The 25045-nt window shown below is 45.6% G+C and overlaps 1 long non-coding RNA gene across 6 annotated transcripts in view; it reads right to left on the bottom strand.

The window, feature by feature from the left end:
• Positions 1-20154, bottom strand: part of LOC117233551 — a 39585-nt gene extending 19431 nt beyond the window's left edge. For 4 of the 6 annotated variants that reach the window (XR_004493342.1, XR_004493344.1, XR_004493345.1 and 1 more), the window contains exons 1-3: positions 18735-20154; positions 15170-16945; positions 4978-5096 (exon numbers count right to left, since the gene is read on the bottom strand). This is a non-coding gene — a long non-coding RNA (uncharacterized LOC117233551). Of the gene's footprint in view, positions 1-4977; positions 5097-15169; positions 17332-18734 lie in introns of all 6 variants that reach the window. The other 2 variants (XR_004493347.1, XR_004493343.1) reach the window with 2 other exon arrangements.
• Positions 20155-25045: the final 4891 nt, after the last annotated feature.

Genomic DNA, 25045 nt, shown 5'->3' with positions numbered 1-25045 from the left:
TTTCATACTTGCGAACGTATTTCTCAGACACCCCGTATTTTGCCAATTTTTTACCCGTTGTCTACGATGAATGGCACAGCATAGATCCGCCTGTTACTGCACGTGTTATGGCAGGATGCGAAACAAATTTATCGAGAGTGCGATATGACCGATACGCAACCGGTTCCAAGATTTCTCCGAGGAATTCGCGGATACGTCGATACTCCTGCATCCTCGAAGGATACTCGCGATTCCAGTCGTTCATCGCGAGATCATGCAAGGAAAATTGGATGTGAAAATTTCGACGAGACCGATATCAGTCTCGTTTCCACTCTCGAAAAGTTTCAACCATACATAGCGAGATTCTGCTGGAACGTCCCTTCTCCGATCGTCTCCGGCACTCTAGGTTTCTCGTTCGAGATGTACTTCTTCGGGATCAACGGCAAAACGTATCGCTATTTACGTTAGATTTCTCGTAGCAGCCGGCAATTACCAGCAGCCGTGCTTTCGGCCCCGACAACGCGTACGTTGCCGGTTCCCTGCAGACAACGAAACAATCGATAAACAACACGTGTAGATAACAATCGTGGGATGGAAACCCTCTATTTTCCAGAATGGTCGTTGTAATTGCCGTACGTGTTTCGAGGAGCTTCTCCTTGTTCGTACCTTCTATCGCGAAATCGTGTCGCGTGCGCGCGTATACCTGCGTTTTCTCATGCAACGAAATCTTCCGCGTTATTCCAGTACGATTGGAATTAGCGTTTCAGAATTTTCGAACGCGTGGTTGCAGAATGGCCGAAGCGGAACGCGTTCACTGCTTGTCGCGAGCCACTAGTTTTGTCACGTGGCTTCCAATGATCGCACATGATTTCTGCACCCTATCGCACGAACGAGGCCCACGTAAAGATCTCATAGCAAGGTAATCCCTGTCCCGTGGCCTCCGATTTTTCCCTCGCTTTATCCCCTTCTGTGCGTGATTTTAGACATTTCCTTTTTTAACAATCCGAAGGATTCCACCTCAATTTCTCCGACTATTTTAAAAATGTCAGTTAATATCAGTCGATTACCTTCTGATAAAAGTACAAAAATCAACGACTTTAATTTTACTGGTCGAGAACTTGAACACGTTGCTCGAAGAAAATCACGTGGCAGAGGTGAGCGTACAGGTGGACCAAAGGGGTAGCTGAGAAACGATCGAAGGCAAGTAGACAGATAGGTAGTCGCAGGTAGTCGTAGGCAGTCAGCCGGACTGAGATCGCATGCAAATACAAGGGAAACCTCGAAACTTAGCGCCAGCTAATTACAATCTTGACTTCACCCTTGAGCTTCATAACGGCTAACGGCTCCGCCATGCTTGCCTTACCAACTTTTTGGCTTATTGTCCTTACGTACTGGCCACGGGGGATATCCGACTCGCGTCTAACCTATCTTGCCAACCCCGTGTTACCGCCGATCCCCTACCTAACGCTGCTGACTTTTGCCTCAAAGGTAAGTACTTTCAAACTCGTATACAGTTTGCAACTCGTGCATCGCGAAACGCGTGCTTGCTTTTTAATGCTATCTATACGATCGCGAAAGACAAGACGTGACGCAGCACATCGCCTGCTATGCAGAGTCGCAAGATAATAGGGTTCTCGCTTAATCTGTTAACCGAGAAGGATGCGTAAACTTGTCACTCGGATTCCCAATCTCCAAGATATGGTAATTTCATTATTTAAGTCTCTGAGAAGCTAATACGATCAATTCTCGTGATGCCTTTACGTTCAAAACTCTATTGACCGCTGTTGCCTGTTTAAAATTGTTTAAAACGTGTCTGAGACTAGCAGTCCGCTGAATGTCAATTTCAATATTTCTAAATAATAATTTCAGTAATCTCGAAACTTCTAAATATACTAAACAATAAAATCAAAAATGTTGCGGATAAATCAACCTCAATTAGATTGCCAATCCTTGAAAAGGTAAGTATGTACGAAAGTAGGATTATTTGTAACGCAGAAATATAGGAAATCTCTAGATAAAGAAATTATTATCCGAATAAAGAGTTAATTCGTCTTGACAGATTCACGGGCCACACTTTGACTTTCACGATATATCGGTGTATTTCAACGTATTAATCAATCGTTTCGTTGCGGGTTTTGCAAGCAAACCGCGTTTGTTCGTTCTTCTTAGGTATCTTTCGCTTCGGACTTCGGACGTTCCGCAGATTCGCTATAAGAGAGAAGTTTTCATAGGAGCGCTTGCGCGACTTCGAGTTGCTTCTGTCCAAGGGAAGACGAGACAGCAAGCTGACGGGACAGCCGGTCCACTTAAAATCGATACCAGGCTGCAGCCGTCTCCGTCGCGTGCAATTCCCATGCAAATGAATTGCACCGACACCGACGTTACGTGAACCTTGGCTGGGATTGATTTTTCCAAAGTTTCCAACCGTTCCACGACCGACCTCCGCCATCGATAAAGATGCCCGTTGATTTCAACCCAGCGGATTTCCGTCCTAAATTACCTACTTTTCGTGTTGCGACTCGACCTCGCGTCGTGCTCTCGCCTTCCTACGGAAAACGTCTTAAAACTAAATTTCGTAAGTTGTCCGACTATCATTTACAACGTATGATTACGATACATTCAAGTTCGAAAAAATATCGGTTAATCGCCACATTTAAAGTAGGATACGTAGTTGCCTCGGTAGGTCTTTGTCAAAATTTTCAGCAAGAAACGCAAGCAGCCATCCGACGAAATGAAATAAAATTGAATAAAAAGAAGGGCGCCGGTGAGATTTCCATACAAGCAGATAGATATAACGAAATAAAAAGTAGAAAGAACGAGTACAAGGAACAAGCGCGAGAAGACGAGAGGGAAAGGGATAGCTGGTCGTCGTTGCTATTCCGAGTGATGATTACACGCGCAACCACGGTTGTGCTAATTATCCGGACCATGATGGATCATTTCCGTACGGAAGGCATGCGCCCAAACAATACTTAGTTATTTCCATTAAGGTACTAGTGCAGAGATCGTAACACCGAGGTGCTACAATAATTAATCACTCGCGCGTCTGTGGACAAGGTTCGTTTAAGACGAGACGAGCGTTTTCAGATTGGAAGAGCAACATCGACGCTTGCCATATAATCGTCCAATCTTTGACTCGTAATTGTATTCGCCTAGTCCTTACCGTTTTCGATGTCGTCGTGTGGTTAAAAGACGACGAAGAAAAATCGCGCGGTAAAAAAAGACAAAAGTACGAGGGCAAGTATGAGATTTTCTCAGCCATAGAGCAACAAAACACGACTGCGGCAAATGTATTACCCGAACCGTCCGACTGGAGTTCGGTTGTACGCTAATGAAACGTAGCAGAAATATCTCGGTCGTTTAATTAGAAGCAATAAACGGGAGAAGTTCAATTGTCTGGTGTATACGTAGGGCAAGGCTCCGTACAGAGCCGAGCCGTATCGCCCATCTAGCGAACATCGCGGCAGCTTCTTCCCTATCCAACTCCGGGTAACCTCCAAGGTATCTTGTGCCGCCTTTCCTAAGATCCCTCTTCCCCCTCTGGTTTCCCCTGTACTCGTTCTAAACCACCTACCACCGCCACCACCCTCGGCTTCTATCTCTTTAGCTTCGTTCTAGCGGTGCACACGGCCTGGCTTTAGACGGTCCACGCGCGAACCTTCTCTTGTATAATTCCAACAGGATACTTCCAATATTTAATGCTCTGCTCCTCTTCGAACGGATACTACAGAGCACCCAGACACGACAAACGGTATAGAACGTGTCTACGTGTCGGCGACGCGCGATAAGTACGTGCTACCGCGATTAAGATTTCACGAGAACCAACCGAGATCCTGGAAAGTGTCGTTCATTCGATATGCACAAACAGCCGTGTGACGGGACTTGGTTACACTCTCCGCTCGAAAGGAAGTTTGTCGTCTCGTCGCGTATTAGGAGGCTACCGCAAACCATCGTGTATCCGACTGCTCGACCTTAAAGCATTGTACTCGTTACTCTTACAATTTACACCTTTACCGTACGTGAGTTTTATTGTTATAGTACGTGACATTAACCCTCGCCGAGAACGACGAACACTGCGTCACTTCTGACTCGTGCAGATACTTTGCGTTTTTTAAGTTACGTTCTATCAAACTGTGTGCGTTTATTTCTCAGGTTAATTCAGTCGTAAAATCCTCGCACTTGGCTCGTTTAAGTCGAAACACGTGATATCCAAACGATAAGTGTAAAAGATGTTCCAAAGAAGATTCGCGTTAAAAATTTCACTGTACACAACATACGCGTAAAAAGGAGAATCTAATCGATGGACTACAGAGCTCCGTCCAGTGGCATCGTATTATTTCAAACTGACGTGTTCCGATTAAAATTCTGGACGAAAAGTCGCCTGTAGTCGCTTGAGCATCGACGTAAACTTTCCGCATACCTACGAGGAAGAAAAAGTAAGTACAAAGACTCGGGAGCTAGTGAATGCGAAGTGACGCTGCAGAGTAATTCTACTCTTCTCAGAGAAGACGAGAGAGAGAGAGAGAGAGGGAGGGAGAATACATGATAAGATGGACGAAGGGAGCAGATACAAGGGGAGGGACAGGTGCAGAGAATGTAAGTGTATATGTGCGTGTATGTACGGGTACACGGTGTCTTGCACGAACTAGAGAAGCAGAGAGAGAGCTAGAGAAGTGCCCTAGATCACCGGACGTCTAGCAGCGGAGCTGTGAGTGCAGATAAGGACCGCCACGGCGACGGCCAAGATGGACGGCCGACCGGTCTCAGCACTAGCCGGGCTTTCTACTCGGCTACCACGTCGCTACCGAGCGAGGATCTCCTCTGCCTGCTGTCCCCTTACCCCCAGAAGCTTCCTGGGGATCCTTATTTATACGCCGTCGGCCCAGACTAACGCCCATTGTCCCATTTCACCCCCGGGGTAATCTGCCGGACGCAAATCTAAGGCCCTGATCCTGCGGGCTACCGCGAAAATCTATGACGCCTTTAATTTACACGCACCTCGACCTACTACACCCCACCGACATCGTCGTCGTCGTAGTCGTCGCTGTCGTCTTCCTCGTCGTCGTCGCCACCGTTGTTACCAAACCCGCACCGTCGGCCAAACTCACCATCTAGACCTGCAACAGTAAAAAGTCAGAATTATATTTGGCTATGGTTACTGGTACGGAGTTTGGTAGAATTAGGACACGCGTTAGGACTTCCTCGAGTACGATACAAGTAAGTTAACGGTACTTCATGCTTTGCGAAGAAGGGTTACTGTGAATCTGCTTTTCTTTCACTGAACGATAGGTTTCTCGTACTCGTGTGCTTTAAATTGTCATTAAGGAGAAAATATTGTAATGTAAGAGACACTGATAAAAGAGCAACTTTTGAAGACATAGGAAACAGTGTTCGGCATTTTAATTCCCAATGAACGAGAAACGCCAGTACATTGAGAAGGTTCTTAGTAGCCGAAAATTTATACTTATCTTCGCAATTAAATATTATTTGTCAATCTACAAGTTTCGATATTATTTCCAATGAAAAATTCATTTTCGAATTTCTTTCTTTTAGCGAAGATTTGAAGAAAGCATAATTAATTTTATCAGCAATCGGACTCCTAGATTGAATGTTTGCCTCATTGTGCAGCCATAACGTTAACGTCATTGCATCGGTATCCTTTCTCTTCCCATATCACATATCTCTCCTTTATTTCGTTCTTCTTATTTAAAGAAAATCGTCATTTGTACGATTAAGAGACAAGTTGGATAAGAAGGATCGCGTAGCACTAATTCCCGATGCGCCCGTACGTCTGCAAGGGGAATGGAACTCGCGTGGCTTTCACGAAATCGAAGGTAGAGCGGAGGCGATGGGTGTGGGCCAAATATTAACGTCGTGCGCGATAATTGCGAAGTAGATTGTAGGAAGGGCGGATTTCGCAGCGCGATCGGACAAACCCAGGGTCCTCGTGCCCGATAACATCTCGTCCTCTCCATAAATATGTCGCAGCGAGCTTAACCCCCTCGCCTATCTGCCGGTTACGAAGTAGGGGAAGCATTAACGTCAAACCGAGACGGGAATTATGGCTCCCCCGTCAGTTCTCAATGAATCGAACGTTTTCGGTAGGAAATCCAGCTTGGAAACGAACTTTGCTCGCTCGTGCGAGCAACAAAACGTCCGATCGTCGATATTGTCCTTTGCTCTTCGATATTTTTAATCCTCGCGCGACTCGTATCGGGTTCGTTCGGGCCTAGTCGCGTACCGATTACTTCAGCCGTGAACATTCGTTCGAAATCAAACGCCTTGTCTTCTTCGAAACATCAAATTTCTGACTCGACTCTACGTAAGGAACGAAATTTCGCTAAGAGTTCGCTTGAATCTAAGATCCATCTTACACGGGGGGGGGGGAAGAGTAAAACCATCCACTTTTCAAGGATTAACGTTCTTCTGGAATTTAGAGAGTAAAGTAGACATAGCCGAACGGCGACTTGTACGTGAAAGTGACGTGAAACTCGACGCGACGCAAGCGTCGAAGCTATAGTGGAAGAAACGAAGTCGATAGAGAGGATTTAAGTATTCGTCGCGAACACGAGCACCCTGTCCTATTGTCTTCTCGTAGATGATACAAATAACGCAATCAGTATGCAGAAACTTCATGCATATTTCAGAGGGGGCCGCAAGGGTGGCCGGTGCTAAGAAGGGTTTATGACGGGGGTTGATCCGAGGATCCCCGTCAAACCGCACCGGTCTCAATATCTAGTTAAGCGGCCGGGGAACGACGAACGGCCAGGGGAGACGCGCGTACCTCTTAACTCCTGCAAACTCATTACAATAAATCAAGCTTTGTTCTTCGAGCGAGCAATGTTTGGTTAAATTCCGCGCTCGCTCGCGCCATCCTTCCCTCTCCGATTTCCACTTAAGCGCAGCCAGGTCACTGATTTTACGCATTCTCCGAGTATCCACAGCTCCTATTCGTCGATATAATACAAAGCTGAAAATAAGATCAGCGAGACAGAGACAGGTAAGATACAGAGACAGGTAGAATATACCGATCATTCTACCGACCAGGCGACAAGTAGCATGTGTGACCGTATGTGCTAATGTTAATATATCGTAGAAGACGGTCAAAAATGCGGAAACGCTTTGCGTTTCGTCTTACGTTACGACACAGGATTACCACTGCAAGAGGACTAGACGAAGAGTGTAGATGACATCTCGATATACATCGATCTTTCTTCATCTTGACCCTGTCTAGATCGATGACGTTGTTCCCGTCTCTGTTTCTAATTCTCGTAACAGCCAATGATACGTTGCACGCGAGATTAAGATGAATCTAATGTATCGCGATCAATCGGTCCCGTAGACCTTTCGTCTGTCGTTCCAACTCTGCAGAGTGCAGAAGTGGCGGGGTAATCCGCGCGCGCAAAGAACACGACCGTGGCTCGAAGACGGGAAATCCGTAACTCGAATTTGTAGCTACGGATACAGAGGGATATCAAGCAGCTGGTGCATTCTGCGGGACTCCACGTGGTATAGGCGTCGACGTTGACTAATGACGGCGTAACGGCTAGATAGAAGGGAAGAGGAGAAAGACAGAGAGACAGACAGGGGGTGGCGTGGGGTGCATACTACGGATGTGGGGGTGAGAGGAGGAAGAGAGAAAGAGAACAACGACGTTAGGGGTGGCTGTGACCATGGCGGGAGGGAACAGAGGAGCGAAGGGGTCAGAGGGAATAACAGGGGGAGGGGAATGCAGGAGGGCCAGACAGCGCGCCCTGGAACAGAAAATTCACCCAAGTTCACGCGACCTGTTGCACCCCCTAGCTCACCGTTTAACCTATAACCTGCCCGCCAAACATGGGTTTAACCTCGCCTTATCGCGTTATCGAACTGCTTGGACCGCCTTTGCCACCTTCGCCGCCTCAGCCTCGTCCAAAGGTTCCCCCCTCGTCCTTTGCATTTTTCGTCACGTTGCGTTCTTACCATATCTCCAAGCAAGCACACTCTGAAGATCTTTCTGCAAATCCCACGTATCAGTTAGCGGCTATCTCCACCCGTTAGTTGCCTACGAATGGCAAACTGCGTGAAAAATGGAAAGAGGAAAAATGGGAGAACAAAAAATTGGAAAACATGGAAAGTTCGAAAAGTGGTGGGAAGGCCGAACGCGATGTTACCTAGCTAGAAGGTTGGACGTGTAGCCAATCTAGACGTTAATTAGCCTAGCGTCGCGTCCCCGAAATTCCGACCGCTCGTTATTCGTTGGTTCGAATCGATTCGCACGCTGACGAGCAACGAGTACATCGAACGGAGAGCAAATTAAATTTGGTTGCCGCGTCAACGCGATTACCAAACGTTCTGGCAAAAATATCAATCGCACGTGCAGGTATAATACCGGTTAACGAGTGTGCCTTTTAATTAATCGATGTTCTACCGTTATCCGGAAGCGCTTGATTTTTCACAAGTTGACTTGTGGAGGGGTTGTGTACACGAGCACGAGTGTTATGAAGATCCTATATACACATATATCCGTTGATTCCATAGATACTTTCAGTCTAGTAAAATTCGCATATTGTTCGTACAAATCTATCAAAACGTCAGCATGGAATATTAGCGAATCCTTGGGATCTCAACGCACAAAAGCTCAATCTCTTTGATCAATCGTTCCCCCCTTACTATTTTCCCCGTTTCTAGTTATCTGACTATATAGTGGAACGCTGGATTACGCGGCCGTAGTAAAGCATCAATCCGTAACGACGGATCTAAGAACATTGGCCACGCCTTCTACGTGCTCTTCCTTATTGGCCATTCTTCCTGACGCGACGACAGTTCCAAATTTCGTCTACCAATTAACGCGACGCTGTTTTCCAACCAGCAAAACCGGCCTTAAGCAATCTTCGCGTTCCTGCGGATTTATCCGTGAAAATATCCCTCGATGCGCGATCGATGTACGGGACACGTCCGAGATGGAATGTTTAGAGACAGGGAGAAGGCGAAATCCCGTGGCCACCGCGATCTACGGTATCGTCGTCGAACCGACATGGTCGTGGAATAACGGAAGAACCACAGGCAAAACCTTTTAAAAGCAACTCGGCGTACTCACGTGAGTTGATGAATATTCATGCAGCTATATAATAACATTTTTGAGCCACTGTTTAGCTAATCCTCCGGACTCATTTATCGTCGGCGGCAAGGACAGCAATAATTCTTGAAAACGTTCCAACGGCGTTACTATTATTATCATGCGAATAAATACCCCGGGATTAAGCAAGACGGGGCAAGGCGAGGTGTACTCGCGAACGGTGCATTTTACGGAAACAAACGCACTGGCTGTCGACCTTCCGCGATTTTTCCTTTCTAACTACCGATTGTAACGACGGGCCACGCAGCGCCTCTTTCGATTTGACTTAAGGTCGATTTATATTATATGGCAGGCACCGTCGTGTAACAGCAACGTCATGTACCGGTCAGTGGTGAATAGAGTGGACGGTCTCATTTAAAGCGCATGTTTCAATGTTGTGTATATATACAGGGTGTAGCAGAACACGTATGACCCACTTCGGCAGCTGATTGTACACCTAAAAACAGTGAAAAAGGTTCGTATAAACGTATGTTCTATCTATCATCGTTTATGAGATACGACGAATTGTCTTCTACCTAAGTGTTTTATATATTCCATATACATATACCGCGAAACACAAAGTACGATTAAAAAATGAAAGAGAAACGTGACAAATCAATATCGAGATCGAGCCTTGTATTTATACACATCGTTAGTCTTAAGTATAACGATACTTTCCACGATATTTAACGCAAATTGATCGCTTTTATTTCCTAGTTATTCCTAGCTATGAGTTCGTCGTTTCATTTGCCTCGCAACGTAAAATCCCGAACAAAGTAACATTCGTAGAGTTTTCCAATAAATGTGACGAGTAGGCGATCTAATACTTACAGCTGACAGTGTATTTACGCGCGTTTACGGCGCGAAAAGTTTGATGAGACGCGATAGACCAGCAAGCCGTTTCACTATTACCGATTCGGAAAGCAATTACATTTAATCCGTTCACGGTGAATTTGCGTTTGGACTTTGAAGTCGCGCAGGCGATACGTTATTATCACGTCACCTGATGATCCACCTACATCGTCCGATATGACGCGAAGCCATCTATAATTGAATAAGCAAATCATAATCGCACATACCACGCGTGACATTTATTATTCAGCCAAAGTTCGTTAATCGTCGCTAAAATAATAAAACATGGCGATTGTAATTCCAATATTTGATAAAAATGAGCTTTCGTCTGGATACAAACGTTGCGTCTAATTAAAAGTAGTGTACACATACGTCTAGACGATCAGGTCTGATGCTTATAGAAAATTCCACTTTTGCGTGCTTCTCTGTTCGTGTCCAAGTAAATTCTCGCCGCTTCTTGGCAGCCGATCTTCCCTTCTTTTTTTTTTTTTTGTACTCTTTCTATGCGGCAGCATCGCAAACCTTCGAGTTAATCCACATTCAGGCTTCGTTAATGGAGGAGATGCATCGGAAAGTCGGTGGTGAACTCACGCTCCGTTTCCATCTTCCTGAACGACTCTTTCCCTCGTTCGCTTCTTGGCCCGCGTACCAAGCAGCAAACCTACATAGGTATATACACTACGAAACAAAGGGCACGTCTCTTCGTTTAATGTTACCGCAGTCGAGTCTCGGAGAGATTATAATAATCTCGGTTTACGTAGCGTCTCTCAAGCCGGTTAATTTGAGGAGGAAACTTGCGCCGACCGTAGGATTCGTGAATCCCGTGGCTCCCGTTCCATCGTGATCTCTTCTAGCCTACCAAATACCCGATCTCTGTCTAAATTCTCGGGCTATACTTCCGCAAGACACCTGATCGAGATGAAATTTCGTGCGTTTCGCGGACAGAGATAGTTGATCTGAACAACGAAACGTCAGCTTTCGCGATTGATGCGTACGGACGACATCGGTTCTTACATATAAGTCGTCGCGTTTAAAGTTAACGAAAATATGTTCTCAATTGTTTCGATTTTTGCACTTTCGCGATATCTATCGGATGACGTATATGTTCCTCGCGGTACAATCGTGATTTTGATAGTGCGTTAAGCTTTAGTTAGTACGAAGTTTCTGTTCACTTCTTCAGGATAGACGAGAAACTCATTTGCGTATGACGATATATCTCTTGCTACTACGTGCTATCTGTTACGTGTCAAAGGATTTATCTCGCGAAATAAATAAATATATAAACGAATAAATAAATGACCAGAACCAAATTTCGTTTGATTTCGATCATTGGAAGCACTGACTTGCCGAATCGAGACACGGTGGATCGGCAAATACCTGCAAAAGCTTCGGTTAGAAGGTTAGAAGGGCATCTTTCGGTCCATTGGCCAGACAGCATGATGTAGACTCGTTTCGTGTGCTCGGCACATGTCCCGACGGAGAAGAACACATCGCCGTTCCACGGGAACGTTCGTTTCACCGGATGACAGACGATGATTTGTGGTCGGTCTCGGCCGCGAGCGGTTTCCCGATTTTTATGTAAGGAGGCCGTGTTCCGCGCGGTGCCCGGAGGATTCCATACTCTCGGACGATCGTAAATTACAGCGAAACGTTGCGAGGTCCTGCTCGTTCGATTCACCCGCGCTCCTTCCAGTCGTTTAGCTGTCGTTTTCGTCGCTTTCTTCGGTTCCTTCCACTTCTTTCGTTTCTCTGATTTCTTCGATTCTTTTGGTTTCTTGTACGGTCGCGGGGTAAAAGGTCGCTCGATGACGATACAGTTCGATTGTGTGGCAAGGAACGAGTTATTCAGGATGATAAGGTAGGGTCCGCTCTATTTATCATGTTACATACAGTAGCCTGGTGGCAACTGTGTAAACTTACGCTTAATATGGTTCTAATAAGCTGACAGGATAAACAGAAGCGGCCATCAATTTCAGTATATCATCTACGTTCGTGAGTATCAGGACATTTATAAAAAAACAAGATGGTACAAAAAAGATCATTAAGGACTTTTTAAAAATTGTGGGATTATTATCTCGTTTGCAAACTCGAGATTACGTATCTCTTTCGTTGTGGATACATACTGCAACTTATCGCGAATCTCGAGAGATTCATCATGACGATTTTCATGGAAAACACCAAGTACATATAGTGAAATATTATTTTCAAAATAGCCTGTATAATATTTCCTCGCTGACCCAAATAGCCCGTACTATACGTAGCAAGCTTTATGAGAAAGTATCTACAGGAGTTCGTAGCTAAGATTTCCAAGTGATTACACGAACCTTGTCAGAGTCTAACGCGGGTTAATTTTCGAACAAGAACGAAAAAAGCTTAGGAGGGAGAAATTTCGGCGTCTCCTACGTGTTTTAGGCGCGCTGCTCCGAGAACGACGACGGTTCCTAGCCGAGAAGCTCGATACGTCGCGCAACACGTTGCAGCCGTCTCAGCTACGCGACGGAAAGTTCGAGTTGAGTTTAAGCTGCCGCCGTCGCGGGACGACGCAGCCAAGAACGGAGCGAGTCACGCGACCAAGTGATATGTGTCAGGTCCACAATACTCGAGCGCGACTTTGCTAAGTAAATGTTATTTCCGCCGGTGCATAATTGTGACTAGGTCGAGAAACGAGAAACGAGAAATGTCGTGACGTAAACGTTCAAAACGGTTAAAGGGAGGCCCAGGTGGCAAGCAAAAGCACTCTTTGCTGGTTACGCGAATCCTCGATCTTTCGTTACGTTGACATGCAATCATTTTCTTTTCTGTTGCCCTGGTTTCCTTGCTTTGGGCCAAAATCTAAATACACGCGAAATTCGCTACAACTATACACGCGAGATCATAAAATAATCTACGTGTACACCTCCGTTGATAAATATTAGGACACGTACTAGTTCCACGCGAAACATGATAATTAATTTCAATCATTAACACGTTCGAGATCGATGACATAGCATGCGTGTTATGCAGTATCTCACCGCAATGACCGACGACAGCACCATCGTGTATGTCATCGGTATTTTCAGTCAATTCTCAGATAACGATCAGAAAAGTCGAGAGTATTAATTATTTTTGCAGTGGCTGTAAAGATAATCCAGGTTTATGTCTTGTTTCAGGAATTATCATAAGGATAATTTATTTACATTACTTGAAACAATTTTTGCATTTAACTATATACATAAATATATCTTCATATTTCATTTATATAACCTTCTCATTCTTGAAATAAATATTATTACCTTTTACGTGTTTATCTTTCCTGAAATTTTAACTAAAACGCTATTTTATTCGGATGACATACATGGTATGTCACTTGGTCATCCGACATCAAAATTATTACAAATGTCCGATGACATACCGCGTATGTCATCACGTATTTTTAAATAAAATTTTTCTGAAACGTGCTTTTTTTTATTCCTGCACTGATTACTTTCACGTATTTTTCATTACAAATGCAAAAAAGTTTCCTATCGTTCAGAGGAGATTTGTTCCAAATGTCATCGGTCTCGAACGTGTTAAGGAAACGATCAATCAGAATCAGAATGTCACGCGTATTGCGCGATTCAATGCGCACAGTAAAGATTTGCTAAAACTATTCGTAAGAGTTACATCCATACAGTAAATTATAACAATTGTCAATACAAACGATATAAACGTCAAAATTTCGAACAAAATACCTTTCAAACAGAGATCGAACGTCCGTTCGATGCAACGCGACATCGCTCTAGTCTCGTTTCGACGCGTTTAGCGTATACAAGCATTAATTGCTTTTCATTTGTCTAGCTAATTTCAAGGCTCGAGGTTAGGGGTGGAGACGGGGCTGGAGGAAAAGGGGTGGGAGTAGCGGTGGAAGGATCGGAAACGGAAAGGAAGCGCCGGTCTGTTTAGAGCGACGCAGCGTAGTAGGTAATCATCCGTAGATGAAAGAGCTGTCGGAGTCCGTCGAGGCGAACGAAAGGGAGCAAAGAAGAGAACGGCACGAAACAGAGCCACTACTCTCTGCTTTGGTTCGTAGCATGTTCTTCCCCGGCAGCGTGCCTCCGCTCTGCTAGCATCCATTCTCGTTTTACCCTCGAACGGAGGGCCCCGCGGGCTGTCGTTCCCCCTCGTTCCCAGCCCGTACACCCCCTCGCCACCTTCTTACCGTCCCTTTCAATTAACCGATCAATCGGGCTACGTTAACGTTTCCTTCGACATCAAACACGCGTTGTTCGCGATAATTAATCGTCAAACTTGGTAACAGGGCATACGCCGTTAGTTATTGGCAGTCTAATCGAATTTTTTCCCCGCAGAGGAATCGGTCATCGAGAGAGAGGGAAGCAAGCGAACCGCTCCGACACAAGGAAACAGCCATTTTTTGTCGCCTCGTAACATCAAAGAGAAAACCGAGCGCGCGACCATTTATATATCGAGTCGTAACCGATTTTCGAATACCGCGTTTCGATATACCCGGCCGTCTATTAATAAGAGGGCCGCCATCACGAAATAAAGAGATGAGCAAACTATCGGAGTAACGTGCCTTCCGGCTGAGATAACGTAATCGCGTTCGCCGACAACGATATGATTCAGTTTCTGTCCGCTTTATCCACTCCTGTCATTGACTCGTTATTTTCATCGTTGCTTCGAATTGATACCATCGATTGAGTGTCGTCGGCGAGGAACGATCGAGGCTATCTAGTCGAAAGGGAAGGGATATACCGGAAGAAACCGATGGTGCGAGGTCGGTAAAACTGGTCAGCGATTAGACGAAAACGTTAAATAGGATCGTTAACTTGTGACGAACAAGTTTATGAAAATAAGATTTCCTTTCTCAGACGTTGAATACTAAATACGTACCTGGATAACGCGTAATTGACAACTCGATAAAAAGTGGAGGCTCGATCGTGCAAACGTTAGTCGTTTTCTTCAAGTAAATATAGATACTTCTTGCGAGGTTTATAAATATTTGTACGATACCCTGAAATTAGGAGTAGAAGAATCGCGCTGTGCGTACATCGTTGGATGAAGATGAAAGAAGATAGCGCGTTACGAACGTGTTTAGACGCGATGGTTGGCAGTAGTCGTGTGGCACTCTAATTATTCAACGATGTACGGCTTACTAGAGGTCCGTGCACAAGGTACCTGCTAATAATGACCGTCCGGCTTGCGGTTAACGTACCTGCAGTTCCGTACTCGAGGGGTTCGTGTAATCTCTCTGTGAAAGCTCACCCTTCTCTCTGCCGGCCAAGTCGAGGGTGACAGTGCTCCTAACGCGTTGTGCGCCGTATCTCGTGCTTGCTAACGCTTCAGCTTCTCCCGCTTCTGCTTTTGCTTCTGCCTCCACTCTTGCTGCTTTGCTTCCGGTGCCTGGAAACGTCGACTTCAAACGGAATCATCAAAGGTTCATCGGCTAAGAGTAATATAATTCCTTCGTTACCGTGTATCTGATCTATACAACACGCTATCTCGGTAGATCGCCTACTGTTTGCTTTCGAACAGCTCGTTAGACCGTATCGCAGCTCCAACTGGAGTTCGTGAAACTGAAAGATACGACAACCGTAAAAACGACCTGTCCTTTTCTACGAAAGCGTGACATCGTGGTTGTTTTTTTCTTAATCAGCTTATTTTAACTACGTTTTAGTCACGATGCGTGTTCCTGGTCAAAGTACGCTGCACAGCTAGGAAGAATTCCCATGAGACGACACAACGACGAAGGGAATGCTCCTCTCGTTTATTACTGTCGCGCGATACTATAAGGTTGTACGAAAATTAAGAAGAATTTAACTAAAATCAGGCTTTTAAAATCTATAACTTTACCGGTCTTCTCTTAAACATCTTTTCGTCCTTTTCGGCAACAAATTATTTGAAATAGCTTTTACAGAGTACGCTGGAACATCGATTATCCGAATTCTGTTATTCGAATTCTCTATCATTCAAACATTGTGTCATCCCAACGTTCCATTATGCGAACACGTTTCGCGTATAAAATGTTCAATCTTCCACGAGAATTTTTGTTAACGATCAACGACGCTACTAGCGAAAAGGTGATACGACAACTTCACGAGCAATTAAATTTAACGCATTGCTGTTACATGGTGACATATGCTTGGTTGGGCGTTAAATGTGTGACACGGAAAAGAGCATGAAGTAAACCAGTGAATTACATCGATGAAACCATACGGGAAAAAGTGGACGATAATATTACGACAGATGTAGAAGAAACTCTTCCTGCACTGATTCGATACCGGGATTCGATGGTTGTGATAGCGCTGCGACGCGATAGAATGGTTTCAATGTGACGGATTTACTCGATTGACCATGACACTAAGAGCATTTGAGGCGTTAGAAGTAAAGTTAAGACGGGAGGAGGCACAAAATGAATGTAACTTTGCCGAATTGAATCCGCTAAACAATATTTCTGATTTACCAGGCTAAAAGGTCTTGAGATCCATAAATCTTCGATCGAATCGTATCTGCTTACGTTATTTGTATCGCTATTACGATTAGTTACGTTCTTTTTTGAAATAAATACACAAAGATAAACATCGGAAAAGTAACTGTTCTATCATCCGAAAATCCCCTCATCTGGACGCTCTTGTCTCTCGACTGGATCGGATAACTGAGATTCTACTGTATTTAATTTTTTGTTTACGTCTTTGTCTCGGCCAGTAACGTTTCCAAAAGAGAAGACTGACGCATACGTCCAAACGCGGTGGCCGAGAGAAGACGATGGAGAAACAACTGATATCGACTTCATCCTCTCCCCCTGTACCAAGAAGGAAACTTTCTCCTTTTCCTTCATTTTGTTTCTCTTCGACGAGGTCCACGCGCTGCGATCTGCCGTGTCCGCAACTTGTTCGAACATTCGTGGTTCCAGATGGCAGCAGTAGCTGCGGAACGTCGAGAAGATACGGTGTTGATCCGGTCCCCTTTTCTTCTCGCTCCTTCCTCGATGTCTTGCTCCTCGCGTCTCGATCTGTTACGCTTCGTCATGTCAGCAGTGTCCTAGTCCATTAACGGGAAACGTGTAACATTTAAAAATTGATAAATTGATAAATTCGCGGGATCGTCGGGACGAATGACGAATGCGCGATGCGTAAGCCATACGCGCTTGTCCATCGGTGAAAAATGCCGCGTAATAACGAAACGAATGATCGTGTTTGAATAGAGTACCGGACGGTCGGAATTGCGATGAAAGGATCGCGTCAACCGTAGCCTTTCGTTTTTGCACGGTCGTACGTTATTTTAATGTTTTAATATCGTGTCGGCGCGGCCATTCGCGCAACGTGGTGTCTGGATCGTTCTCGATGCACTTCCCTCGTGTATTTTCCTTCGTCGATCACCCTTTACCCGTATCTTCCTTTCGGACAATCCCTCGCAAACTTTCGAATCTGCAAAATTAACCGATTAAGCAATAATCGAAAAGAGAAAAAAAAAAGGAAGAATAACTATTAAATACACCAAATTGATGGAATTTTCAGAAAGCTCTTTATCTCTTTGCATTTTTATCTTCGACGTTTAAGGTATGCCGAGCACGAATGGGATAAATTTTCAGAATGGCCTAACAGCTAAATAATGTTCACAGTAGCAAAGGTTTGGAATTGGATTGGGTAAAGTCGAGACACTCGAGTAGCAAGTATTTCGTACAACGATTTGATCGAGCAATTTTTATCTTTACGATTTCTATCTGTGGCATGCTGGACTCGAAACATACGAAATGAAAGAGTTTTCCTTTTTTCTCTTACAGGCCGCGAGCCTGCGAACGAATACGAGAGGAGACTGGACGGCTTGCACTACCGATATCCACTCGCATCGATAGCTATATCGACAGCTATAGAACAGGCGCGCAATGGGAAAGGAAAAGTACACGAGTCGTCGAATTGTATTCTCGCGGCTCCTGGTTCGCGGACGATTTAACATGGGGCCGATAACGACCGGGATAAATCAGCGCCCGTCCGAACGAGGCGCGGTCCGAAATCAATAATAATGGGCAGGAGCCATTAGTAAAATTAATAAATTATGCCTCACATTATGTGCGCATTGTGAGTCGCGCGCGCTAGCACGTCGGGGTAATACGTCGTAAATCATATTAGTGAATAATCCGCATCACCATAACCAGCCGCGCGAGCAACGAGTACGTTTCGCGCAAAGGCAAAAGTCGCGTCGATCCCCTTTCGCTTGTTTGCCAACTCGTATTCCGCTTTGTTCCATGATTTGTCGATCTTTCTCGATTTCTAGCCGGTTCCCGTATCGGCCACGTCGGATACAGCTAGGGCTGTGCTAACGACAGATACCAATAACAATAATGCAAAGCAATAATCGACGAAGATATTCGACAAAAATAGAATCGAACGATCGATCGTTGCATCAGAAGGATACGAGGAGTTTGACGAACAAAGGCGATCGTTAAATTCGATCGCAAGCGCTAAAACCGCATCTTCCATCGTTTGAATGGTCGTGATCGTCGAAACGATAGTCGCATTTACGAATCAGGATAGTCGTAAGGCCAGACGGTCAGATGTTGAGGGGATCGGTCGGTCGGTCGGTCAATCGATCGGTTGGTCGGTCTACGTTAGATATCTATCGACGAACGCATAGCTTCCTATTAGCGAAGCATTTCCTACGAACGAGATTCTAGCTTGGTTCGCTTCTGCTCCCCGCTTCGTCCTTCTCACCACCACGTTTGTGTGTCTCTTCACCGTTCCGCGCTGCACCGTGCCGCGCCACGCCGCGCTACACCGCGCTACGCCGCACCCGTGGGCGATATCGTATAAATGTGTCGTTAATTACTTACCCCGCGGCCGCGACACCACCCTTCTCTTCCACTGGTATTTCTCCTCCCTCTAACCGTCTCCGCCAACCTCCACTACGTCCGCTACCACCGCCTCCTCCACCGTCACCCTTCTGTTCCATAGACCCGTCACCTCTACCGACCTGCCTTCCGAGTGTACCACGCTATCCTCCTCTTCCTCCCAAAGCCCCCCGCGCTTGCCTCTTTCTCTTTTCCCACCTTCGATTTGCCCCTCTTACTTTCTCGCTTTGTTCCCTACTGCCACTACCATCGCTGCCACCTCCTCCTTCTCCTTCTCTTCTGTCCCTTTCACCAACCAGTTCTCTCTTTCTCCACCGATTTGACCGTTCCTATCTTCTTTCCGCTATCGGGCTGTTTCTCTGCTCTCTCCGCAGAGCCTCATCCTCGCCCTCGTTCTCGTTCTCGTTCTCGTCCTCGTCCTTGCCCTCATCCTCCGCCACGTTATGGCACCGCGTGTTAAGGAAACTAATGTTTATTTGAAAAACTAATTGAACGGGACTCTCGCGTCTACAGCCGGCAATTAAACGAGATTACTGCAGTAGCGCTCGAGCCCCCGTGGGGATTAGATAGCACAGTAAGATATGGAACGCGTAATGTTTAACTACGGCTGCCGGCAGCCCTCTGAAGCGCCGCCAATAATTAATTGTTAGCTCGATACTGCTACCACCGCGAAAACCAGCCGATATCAAAAAACCGGAATACTGCTGCTGCCGTCGCCGCCGCCGCCGCCGCCGCCGCCGCCGCGGATCGTTTCACCCTTCCTCTCGTCTCCTTTCTCCTTCTCCCATTGCCACCCATCTCGGCCGTTTCTCTCTCATTCTTCTATTTTCTTCCCCTATCCGTTCGCTTCACTTTTCCTCGCCCTGATCCTCTCGTCGTTAGCAAGCTTCGTTTCTTCATCGGTTTACTTTGATCACGATTCGTGTAATCTCCCGAGATGAAACTCTATGCGCCGCGCGGCGAGGTCCGCTCGTTTCGCCATTTCAAAAGTTCCGTATACGCACAGAGGCGGTCAAGCGAGACAAGAACAACGCGGTACGTTTCGTCGAACTCGTTAACGCTGTTTTTATACGTGTTCCTTCTCGAATTGAATTTACGCTTCGTCCAAAGAATCGCAAAGACGAGAAATCGTTTCCTCGTTTTTGTTGCTTCGTATCACCTTTCTTATCATCTCTACGCATAGGCGAGTACGCGTTGCGTCGAGTAATTACGGCACTCGATAGCCTCCAAGCCTAGATTCCCTATTTGTCAAGCCTTTACCGCAACAAAGCGAAACGAACCAGCCTTTGGAGGATCCGCCGTCAGCTTTTCGGTTCGCAATACGTTGCATACGGGCGACACACGCTCGTCGATAGTCGGTAATCAGCTACTATTCCAAAAGTCGAAGCGAACCACCAAATCGGGGATCTGCATAGTCGGAGAAAAATATTGTTAGTAAATTGCTTATGTTTATACGTTTCTATGAAATTTATATACGTAACAATGTAAATATGTAAAGATATAGAACATAACAAAAGTAAAGTAGTCGCGACAGTCGCGTCTCATTACAATGTTAATTAAATGTCAAAATGTCGAAAAACATTGTAAATTAGTCGATGTGTTTGTCGTATACATATATGTCCTTGCGTTTTATGTAAACATTCTGCGTTCATATTAATGTACAATAATGGTACTTAACTCTGTTTATCATCGTCAGTATTAATAAAGATTATAAGATAAAGATTATAAGAAAGATATAATAAAATGAAGGTTAGACATTTTTATGGCAATGGTAGGTGTTCAAGTACTTTTGTGAAACGTCATACATGTTAACTCCTGTCTTTGTATGACATTTTGCGACATCGAACGCACCGGAAATATTCTCTCTCCGAAAGAAAGCGGAACGCTAACCTAACCCATTGTAGACCGTCCTCTGTCGATACTAGCTCGGGGATTAATGCAACGTAGTAACGCGATAGTGTCCGCTCACCGAGCCGCAACCACCGCTCGCAGCATTCGGTCCGCCACCTTGACTATCGCAGTCGACCCCATCAGCCCTTTTCTGACCAACGAAACACCGATCCTGGCAAGTTTCTAACTTATAATTATCATCTCTGGCTATACGCTCGAGCTCGTCTATGACAACGTCCGATGCTGTGGCAACACGATCCGCTCCGTATTACAATTCCCTTACTATCGTTGCAACGCAAAAAGGATATCACCGTCGACATCGACGCGCCTAATATCATACACGCGCTCATACACGTACACTGCCATTCGTAAGTATTGGGACACCTGCCGCTCTCATACGAAACGTGACAATTAATTCGAAATGCTATCTGATTAACGGTAAATAAACGATCAAGATTCTGTATTTATGCAAAGCGAAAGATTGCTAAAATTACTTGAAAGAATTACAGTAAGATAGTAAATTAGAATAATTATGCATTGACCTCGACAATTTTCTAACATGAATCCCGAAAAGCTCGAGTTAGACAGAAGATCGTTGCGATCGTAAAGGGTTCTTCTATTCTATTCTCCCTGCGCGCAGTGATAACTGTACGATATTTTATCCACGTTTCCTACCGTGCTCGGCAGTCTTTCGAACGTCGCGGCCTATGAACAACTCGCATGTTCGCTACTATGATGCGGATCAACGCAATTGCTCGCATATTATAATTTATAACTGTGCCTCTGTGCAAGGACTATTTGGATGTGAACAATCGGCACGCCGACAATACGAGACCTTAAATCATAATTTGGTTAATGTGGAATGTAATGTCGATGTTGGCGGAAGCGTCTCTACATCCCGATAGGTTGGGGCAGACAATGCGCTGGCGAGAACGAGAGGACAGGCTCGCTCGTTCGTTCGTTTGTTCGTTCGTTGCACGATAGTTGGCCGACGCCTGGTCGGTCGGCTAGCTGGCACGTTCGCGCGCGACCACGTGCGCGCTTCTGTACTCTATGCGAGGGATTATAAATCGCTGACCAATGAGTGCATTCCATTTGTTATCGCGATCGTTGGTACGCCAGTTAGACGCTGTTCGTTGCTTTATGCTTGAAATATCGCGCTGCGTTGACGACGTTAACCTCGTCTTTTGTCGATCGACGAGAACCGAGTCAAACGAAACTATTACGCCTCGGAACGACCGCTGCGGTCTCCCGGTAGTTCTCGTTGATGTTGGATACGCTTGAATCCAGTGGTGTACCGGTTATCCTACAGTGGCGAACGTCCGTTTGTAATAAAACACCTTATCGCGTTTCAAAGATAAAGTTCAAATATATATTCTTGGATTGTAGTTAGATCAATTTCGATTATTGAAAATACAAGCAGGAACGAAAAGCCTGGTTAAAAAATAAGAGATTCGCAAGTAAAGAAATTATTATATCCAAGTAAGCGAGGATCCAATTAACGAATTGATTGGCCAACCGTGGTTAACAGACTAAAATAGATCTATTCATTTGCGATTCATTCGTCTTTATTAACATTTAATTTCATGATTATAGACATTTATATTTAATTTTTGACTCGGTAAAAGAGAACAGATTAGAAGAAACACGCGATGATGGATGATGGAGCGCGTTAAGTGATATAAGTACGTATATGGTCAGACGCAAGAGATACGTGTCCGGACGAAGTAATAGCTGCGGAGTAGATTCGTGTTATTTTTGTCAGACATAATGGACACGTACTGCTCGATTCGCACAATATATCCGCCATCATTTAAAAGAACATTTAACCCGACTGTCTCTTGGTTCGCGAAACGATAACGACGGAATGTTATCAATTACCAAATCCTGATATCACTACTCACCATAGGTGCAGTAAGTGCTAGTCCCTATAGTCAATCGTTTACACGTTGGACATCCACGAGCGTAACGTTTAACCCTAGTGACCGAGCCAGTTACAGTTTCTATATTTCTTCCAATAATATTTTTATTTCCTAGTGAAAATACTACGACACCGCTCTTGATTTCCATTCTTTGGACATTTTCGCATCAAACTTCACAGAAAAATCTCCACATTTTGCTTACCGTACGAGGGTTAACCTATCCCTTCCGCTCTGCCTCTCTCCTCCTTTGTACATTTCTGAATACGAAACGAAGAAGAAATTAGAACGTAGAAAAACTGAGTAGACCGTGGCAAGAGAGGGAGATGTGGCAAAAGCGAACAGAAAAGGGAGAGTGAATCAGAGGGTGATGGTTAGAAGAGGGGTATGGTGTGGGGCAGAGACGGCTGGTGGGGGAGGGGAATAGAAACAGGCAGCCGGTCGTTAGATGGGTAGCGCGAAAGGTGGTCGGTGGAAAAGGAGGTGGAGGAGGAGGTAGCGGAGGAGGAGGTGGAGAAGAGGAGGTGTTGGTGGAGGAGGAAGGGCGGCGGTAGAAGGGTAGCCATAAAAGTTTATGCTCTCCATATGTTGTAATATAGTCGGTAGCAAGCGGCAGGGTGCGGGGGGATCGGTAAAATATGCGGGCAATAAGTATGGATTGTTATTAACACGGGGCGCGCGGTGTCCGCCGCGTTTCTGAATCCATTACCTCCGCATGGCGGCTGAAATACCGGCCGATATATCCGACCTGGTGTGTACATCGCCGCACCAATGGCGAGGGAAAGAGTAGAGGCAGGAGCGCTAGATAGCGAATGCGAGAATGAGAATGAGAATGGGAGAGGGAAAGAGAGGAGAGGATTCGGAGAGCGTATGAATGGATTAGCAGGTACGGCAGGCGCGGTGCGGCTAAAATTACGATCGGATTTCACGTGCCGTACACCCAGACCAGACGTATACGTATGTACGTTCAAGCCTGCGTTTACACCGTACAAGCGTATTCACTTTCCGACACGGAGAAAACCCAGTCGTCCCGCTTTCCTTCGCGAGCTTCCCCTGTCCCGAGCCTACCGTTTAACGGCATCGCGAAATCATACGAATGATCGTTGTCCTAAGGAGATTCGCCTTATTTTTCGGAAGTCAACATCTTTTCACCGTCGACTAGTTAAACCTGGCTGGTCAAGAACAGGATAATCTGCTGTTACGGTACGAAGATCGGCGAATTCGCTCACACCTCTCACTTTTATTAAGAAGATGAAAGACATCGAAAGCGAACCTCGTTTCTTTTTCTTTCTTCTATTAACGCACTTTTAACCTTCATGAATTGTAATAAGAGTCGCGATAGCCCGAACCGCGAGTCAGCTATACAGAGCTTTCTTTCCGCATTTACACCTCTTCATTCTTATTTTCACTGGGCGTACACCTTCTTGCATCGACTCTTAAACTTGGCCGATTAAGAACACGGTAATCCCCTGTTCACGATCGTGACTCACACCTTTCCAGACTCTTAAAATGGAAAGACAAATAATCGTGGTAGAACGAGCACGGCAGACGACTGATGGGTCTGGCATGGCTCTAACTAGACGCAATCAAGCGAGGAGCCGGAGTTTGTGGCTGGTTACGAGAAAGAGAGAGAGAGAGAGAGAGGAATGAAGACTAACAGCGTGTCGCTCGGAGGCTAACCAGAAGTAATGCTACCTTGGATCAATCTCCCCCATCCAGAATCCAAAGCCGCGACTGAAGACGAGGTCGAGACCGAAATTCGCCGGACCGACATCGACGTCGACGCCAATCCTTGACAACGCAGCATCGCTCATTTTCTTCCCGCAACTTCTTACCTCGTCGACTATTTCGCCCCTACCGCGTTTTTTACCTTTCGCTTCGTTTTCATTATCGAAACGATCCAAGTTAAACGGATCAATATCGTATACCAACTGTCTATGCGAAGATGACTGGGCAAAGAAAGTTGCTCCGATTTGTTACTTGTTACTATTTCTTACTGAACGTGACGAAGCAGAAAATGAAAAAAATAGTTGGTACTTGAAAGGGAAGATTCGACAGGGGCTAGCCAGGTATTCGTAGGTAGTCGACGTGTACGATACGTTGGAGGCAAAGCATCGTTTGGAGGAAAGTGGTGCAAAGGTGGGCGAGAATCGCGCGCGACGCAACCGAATCGCTGCGGTATTTATCGCTATCCGAAATACATTCATTTTCATTTCGAACATTACGTGCGAGTAGCGTAGAAGGGTGAGGAGGCGAGGATGGCGATCGAAGGGGAACGAAAAGTGGTAGGGGAGTATGGTACCACGAGAGGGGGGGAGAAGCGAAGGGAAGCATCAGCAGCACCGCCAGCAGCCAGGGTATTACCAAGAGCCAATGATATAGTGACTATTACCGTCACTACATACTCGTGCGCGGAGTGATGGCGGGTGACTGCGTGCTTCGATAGCGCTAAGCCTCGGGGCAGTAAAATACATTGGTCCGGTA

Source organism: Bombus vosnesenskii, unplaced genomic scaffold (assembly GCF_011952255.1).
Source record: "Bombus vosnesenskii isolate JDL3184/JDL3185 unplaced genomic scaffold, Bvos_JDL3184-5_v1.1 scf7180000013297, whole genome shotgun sequence".
Classification (NCBI taxonomy): domain Eukaryota; kingdom Metazoa; phylum Arthropoda; class Insecta; order Hymenoptera; family Apidae; genus Bombus; species Bombus vosnesenskii.
This window is presented reverse-complemented; position numbering and strand designations above follow the sequence as displayed.